General features: G+C 34.1%; 1 pseudogene; it reads right to left on the bottom strand.

Annotated features, from left to right (window-relative positions):
* LOC130719133 (uncharacterized) lies at positions 1-2,590 on the bottom strand (annotated as a pseudogene).
* Between the last annotated feature and the right edge of the window lie 4,326 nt (positions 2,591-6,916).

Raw genomic sequence — 6,916 nt, 5'->3', positions numbered from 1 at the left:
CTACTTAAAAATAGTCTCTCTCCTAACATTTTTTGAAGCAAAATTTTCGATCAAGTCTTCATATCGTATATTCTCCAACAGATTATTCTCAATTGCTATCAATGCTAATCCATTAAGCCTTTCTTGTAACATGGTAGACCGCAAGTAAGACTTCAACAGCTTCAATTTTGAAAAACTTCTTTCTGCAGAGGCAACTGTTACAGGAATAGTCAATAAAATTCTATATGCAATAATTGTATTAGGGAAAACATCCATGCCTTTCAAAAATCTCAATATATCAATAGGTCCAATATTACCTGCATGCAATATATCTCTTAGTAACCTTAACTCCATACATAATTGTTTCCCATCAGTATCACATTGCTCATTAGGTTTCAATGTCTCTTCAAAATGAATACAACAAGACTCTAAAGTTGCATTATCCAATGATTGTAAATTTTGAGAAGTAAACAAGAAACCAAATACACTTTCGTATTGTTGATATTGCTCAAATCTCTTATTAAGAGATACAATAGCTTGATCAACAAGGTAAAGAAAAAAATTAACACTAAATGATTCCTCTTCAGATAACTCAACTGATGGGGTATTCAAATTCTCATCAAACTGTCTTTTTCTTTTGATTTTACGCCTTTGAGGAAATATTGGATCAATATTCAATTCAATGGCAATTTCCGTAGCAAAACTCAAGGCATTTTTAAAACCGGTTTCCCTATATTCCTTAAAAAATGCAATCACTCCCGCTATTTTTTTCATAGCAACATCAATAACCATATCTCTTGATTGTAAAAGCTTGCTAACCACATTAATTGCAGATAATATTTCAAACCACATAATTATCGCGATTAAAAAACTCAAAATCACCAAGTTCATTTGTTGCTAAGGATTTAGCTTCACTTCTTATTTTAGAATCAAGATCCTTATCTGACACTTCAAGTAAAGCTTCTCTAAAATCTGACACTTGAGTTTTAATAGCTCTAACACTATCTACATGACTCTCCCAACGAGTGGATGACAATGATTTTGGAGTCAAACATTTTACATTATCTTTCAAAATTTGCCATCTCTTAGTAGAATTAGCAAAAATAGTATAAATGCTTTGAACAACGCCAAAAAAATCTTTAGCTTTAGCACAAGAGTTAGCCATATCACACAATGTCAAATTAAGACTATGACAAGCACACGGAGTATAAAAGGCTCTTGGATATATGTCTAAAAATTTCTTTTGTACACCTTGATGTTTGCCTTTCATATTAGACCCATTATCATAACCTTGTTCCCGCACATCAAATATGTCAAGATCAAGATTTTTCAATTCACCTTGTAAAACATCAAAAAGCCCTTGACCAGTTGTATCATTGACATTCAAAAATCCTAAAAAAGATTCTTCAACACTAACAGAATTTGACGAAATATCCACATATCGAATTATCAAAGACATTTGTTCTTGGTGACTAACATCAGGAGTACAATCAAGTATCACTGAGAAATATTTTGCTTGTTTGATTTTTCTAATGATTTCATTTTTAATTGCAGAAGCAAGCAAAAATATTAACTCATTTTGAATTTTATGCCCAAGAAAGTGAACATGAATATTAGCATCTGTAATACGCCTAACATGTTCTTGGACAATTGGGTCAAATTCAGCTAACATTTCAATTAAGCCTAAAAAATTCCCATTGCTATTTTGGTACAATCTCTCATTAGAACCACGAAAGGTCAAATTATGTTTAGCAAGAAATTTCACTATTGAAATAATTCTTTTTATAACATTTTTCCAGTGTTCCTTTTCTTTCTCAATCAACCTTTGAGTTGTTTTATCAATAGTTTGAAAATTTTGCATTCTTTTACGCAACTCATACCAAGTAGTCATATTGTGAACATGTTCCATGCTTGTCTCATGTTCTCTAAGTCTTTCACCAACATGTGACCAAGTACAAAAACTCTCATTTGCTAATTGACCTTTACCAATCCCTCTTTTAAAAATTTTACAACAAAAACAAAATACTTTATCAAGCTTTTTAGAATAAACAAGCCAATCTCTATCACATTTCTCTCCATTTGGTAAAACTCTAGTATACAAATTAGCCGTAAAACGTCTAGATGATTTATCTTTAGGACCCTTCAGAATAGACAAATCTCTTTTAGGACCTTTTGTTGCTAATAAATCAATCATTCTAGACTCAAGAGTATCCCATATTGTTGGATCAAATATGTCTATATCATCACCATTGTCATTAGCATTATCAACATCTAAATTCACATTTTCAGTAGCATTAACATTAGCATTTTCCTCCATATTTTCAGCATCTAAATTAACATTTTCAGTAGCATTAACATTTGCATTTTCCTCCATATCTTCAGCATCTAAATTATCATTTTTGGTAGCATTAACATTATCATTTTCCTCCATATTTTCAATAATTCCAACATCAACATTTTGATTTTCAATGGGAATTTGTGGTTCTCTTATAATAAATTTATTAAGAGCTCCTGATTGAGATCGAGTTAACTCATCAAGTCTTTTCTTTTTCTTACGTTTCTCACATCCAGAATCAAACTTTCTAATCTTAGGAGGCAATTTAGGAGGCATAGAGGAATAATGAAAACAAATTTAGAACCTGAAATAGTGATACTTCTCACTTTCTCACTGTTCTTGATCAATTCCGCAGTGTTGAAGTTGAACTGGAAAATAAAAAATTAAGAGATAATTAATAACATGTTGATCAATTACTGAAATTAGCAATAAGCAAATTACTGAAATGAAATGATAGATAAGCCAGATAAGGGATGTGATTTAACTTATCAAAGTGAGGGTTTTCTTGAGAGAACCAAGGTTATTGGGTGAGTGAGGTTTAACGCTTTCTACCAAAGACTCAAGTCTATATTACCAATTTTCCATCAATGATCAATCCCTTTCATCCCCAATTCCCCACCACAAGATGCAGACTTTAAAATAAAAAGAGAATAAGAAATTGAAGAGGGATGAATAAATTACCTTGAAGTTAAAAGAAAAACGAAGCAGCGGCGGACCGGCGGTGGGTGACTGAAGCAGCGGCGGCGGCCAGGGGCGGACCGGCGGTTGGATCAAAGTGCCAATCTTTTTGACGTTTCAGTGTGCTCTTCACGTTTCAGACTTTCTGCTCTACGTGTTTCTAATTTTTCAGAATTGCACTCTTTCTAATTAAAATAGTACTAGGGTTTTTTTTTTACAAATGTTCTCATATATTAAGAGAATCCCGATCAAAAAAAATATATTAAGAGAAAGGGCCAAGCCCAAAACCGGAATACAAGGACAAGGCCCAAAGTGCCAAACAAAAGAAATTTAAAAAGAATCTGTGTGGGTCTGCAGACTGCAGTTTGCCAAAGTAACAAAAAAAAAAATTTGGGCCCCCTGATTTTTTGAGGCCCTAGGCTGTGGGCCTGCTTGCACAGGCCCAGGGCCGGCCCTGCATCTATCCTAATTTGAAGCATATCCATCGGGCATTTTCAGCTCACTAGCCCAATTACAAACTGTCATTTTCTGCTCATTGGACAAAATAAATGTCGCTTTAGGCTTTAAAGGTTTTTCACTAGGGTTCTCTACTAATTTCGGTTCCTTTCGTTTACATACTCTTTCCAATTCATTATTTCTTTAACATTATCTCTGGTCTTACCTTTGATGTCCATCACTGTATTAAAGACATGTGCAAATACATTTTTTCAATATGCATCATATTAAGATTATGCCTTACTAACTACTAAGTTTGACTTCCAATATGGTAACTCTCAAAAGATGTTTTGTTTTATCCAATTATGAGAGACACCATATCCAGGAAAAACACAAGGTTGAGTCTCAGGTACTTTTGGTACATTAAAAACTTCTTCCTACATTTGATCCTCTGTTAATCTTCGTGGAGCAATAGACGTCACGACTTGATTCTTGTTAAATGCATCCTTGTTTCTTCTGTATGCATGATCCATGGGAAAGAACTAACGATGGAAATTAAACCAAGAACATTTAACACCATGTTTCAGCCCGAGAGCCTTTGATTGATTCATGCAATATGGACATGCTAGTTTTCCCACGGTACTCCAACCCGACAACATACCATATGCAGGAAAATCATTAATAGTCCACATTAATACAACTTTCATCATAAATTTTTTCTTTTTGGGTATGTCCTATGTTAGCACACTTTCATTCCATAACAATTTCAACTCATCTATCAATGGCTGCAAATACACATAAATTTTCTCTTTTGGATTATCAGGCCTAGAATAATCAATGTAAAAAAATATGTATGAAGTTATCCTGCATAGTTTAGGAGGAAGATTATCAGGGGTAACAATTACCGGCCAACAAGAAAAAGGTTTTGCTACATTACTAAATGACATGAAACCATCGAAACATAACCCCAACCACACATTTCTAGGTTCTTTTGCAAAATCATGATTTTTTTCATCAAAGTCTTTCCATGCTTCTCCATCTGATGGATGACATAACACTCCTGCTTCTATTTTCATAATGTCACCTTATGTGTGCAGCATAACTTATTGAGGCATATAATCTCTTAAGTCTAGGAATAAGGGTAAATAATGCATTCTCTTCAAAGGAACTTCCTTGTATTTATCCCTACCAACTTTTTGGAGCCTCTTCGGGTTGTTGACAATGATGCATTTGAAATTCTAGTTCAATAGCATCATAAACCATACTCTCAAATCTATCAAATTGTTCACTATGACTCTCTTGTGTAGTGCAACTAGCACTTGGACCCTTTTGCGCAGTGCCACTAGTGCTTTGACACGTATTAAATGCTACACATAAAGTTGGATCAATTTCTCCATGACATATCCAATAGCAATAATCACATACAAATCCCTTCCTATAAAGGTGAACTTCAACTTCTTCAGGGTCTAAATACTTGAGATTTCTACATCTAAGCAAGGACATCTAATTTTTCCACTACATGAGGCTTCTGTTTGGCATGTAAAAGCAATAAATTCATGTACTCCATTCATAAATGCATTTGTAACCCCACATTGGCCAGACATAATTATATTATACATCCAACCACGAATTTGACGAATGTTCATTTTCTGTCACTTAATCAACCATTACACTGGAATTGACATATCATACAACACATTTACACTCCAACAAACAACTGTCTATGATATTGATTCATTCAACATCTAATTAATGACAACACCAACAAACAATTGTTATACATCCTATGTTTAGACGTTACATAACACATGTTAAGCAAGAAATGTATTTCCACAACTCACGATAAAAAAAGTTGTAGTATCTTCAAGTTTCAACTCAATTAACTTGAGATAGCTTTCAATCCAGTCTAGTTCAATCAGATCTCTTTCAATAACAAGTACTTGACACCCACGATAATATGTTCACAGTCAAAACTTAATAGTGATAGTAAATATGATTTTAAAAACAATACTCAAAAGAAAAATCTACTGGGAATCAAATTGACTAACAACTAGAGCACAAAAAGACCAAAATGGTTAAATAAAGACATGAGAAATGTGAGGACCAGCTAGACCACATAACCTAAAGACAAAGTTCCTAGTTACAGTTTTCCCCACTGTGTGTAAGCAAAATAATTGTATGTTGAGTTCTTAAAATTTTTAAAAAGAAAAATCAAGAACTTGTATTTAAAATTTTCCAGTTAGTGGATAAAAGTTAATAACTCCATATAAGCTCTATTTCCCCCGACTAGGTACCATTGGAACACACTAACCAGTCAATTCCATATGAGCTCTAAAGTACCCAATATTTTTGAAACCATTTTTTAGGCCATTTGATCTAGCAATGTGGAATTAACAGTTTTGCTGTTATGTTTTTATTTTTTTAAAACAAAAATCTCTACTGAATTGAAATGGAATAGAACAAGTACAAAAAGAGGAGGAAACCAAGGTAAGAAATTACATGCCAGCAACATACAAGTCAACAAAAGTACCAACAAAAACCAAGAAGCTATAAGAACTAGGAAAACAACTAGCACCATGTTAGAGATAAATATGCGTAATATGAAACAAGAGCTGAAATTGAATCTAATTAGAGAGCACCTTAGAAGGGACATAGTTAATAATATATACCGCAGTACCGAAAGCATCAACCCAATAGCTAGTAGGGACATGTGAGTGATACAACATAGCAAGACCAAGCTCAAGAACATGTCTGTGTTTCCGTTCAACTCGTCCATTCTGTGCCTGAGTATGAGGGCATGAAAACCAATGAAGCACACCCGAAGAAACAAATAAAGCCTGGACTTTGTTATTAGTGAACTCAGGGTCATTATCACTTTGAAAAACTTTGATCGATCGGGAGAATTGGTTTTCCACAAATGCTTTGAATCGAACAAGGACATCGTAAAAATCATACTTGCGCTTTAATGGAAAAACCAAGTAAACCGGGAAAAGAGCATCCAAAAAAAAATCCCGTAGGATATTACACCTATTTATCTCTAACACACCACTTTAGCCAAAACTAAAAAGAAACCCACAAAACACCAGCAACGAGGGCTCCACAACACAAGAAAGAAAAAAATAGGGCGACAAGAGCAATAGACTCGCATACCAGAAAAAACTTACAACAATAGACTCATATCAAAAAAAAAAGCAACCCTTAGTTGTATAGAAGAAGCAACAGCCGCAACGGAGGACGTTGTAGCCGTAGTGGAAAGCGAAGGAGTGACGCGACATTGAGTTTGGGTGAGACAGTCAGAGGTGGATTGAGAAGGAAAAAATTAGGGTTTGAGTCCACACAAATTTAGTAAGATTGAGGATTTCATTTCCATTGTTTTATAACGTAAAAAACGTTTATGGTGAAATAAAAGAGATCTTCGTCTAGTTGGCAAGTGAAAGTAAGATAAAGACTTCTCCTCCAAATAAGCCAAGGTTTGAATCCTATTATGGT

This window comes from Lotus japonicus, chromosome 5 (genome assembly GCF_012489685.1).
Source record: "Lotus japonicus ecotype B-129 chromosome 5, LjGifu_v1.2".
Lineage (NCBI taxonomy): Eukaryota > Viridiplantae > Streptophyta > Magnoliopsida > Fabales > Fabaceae > Lotus > Lotus japonicus.
Note: the sequence above shows the minus strand (reverse complement) of the source record. Positions and strands in the feature narration are given on the sequence as shown.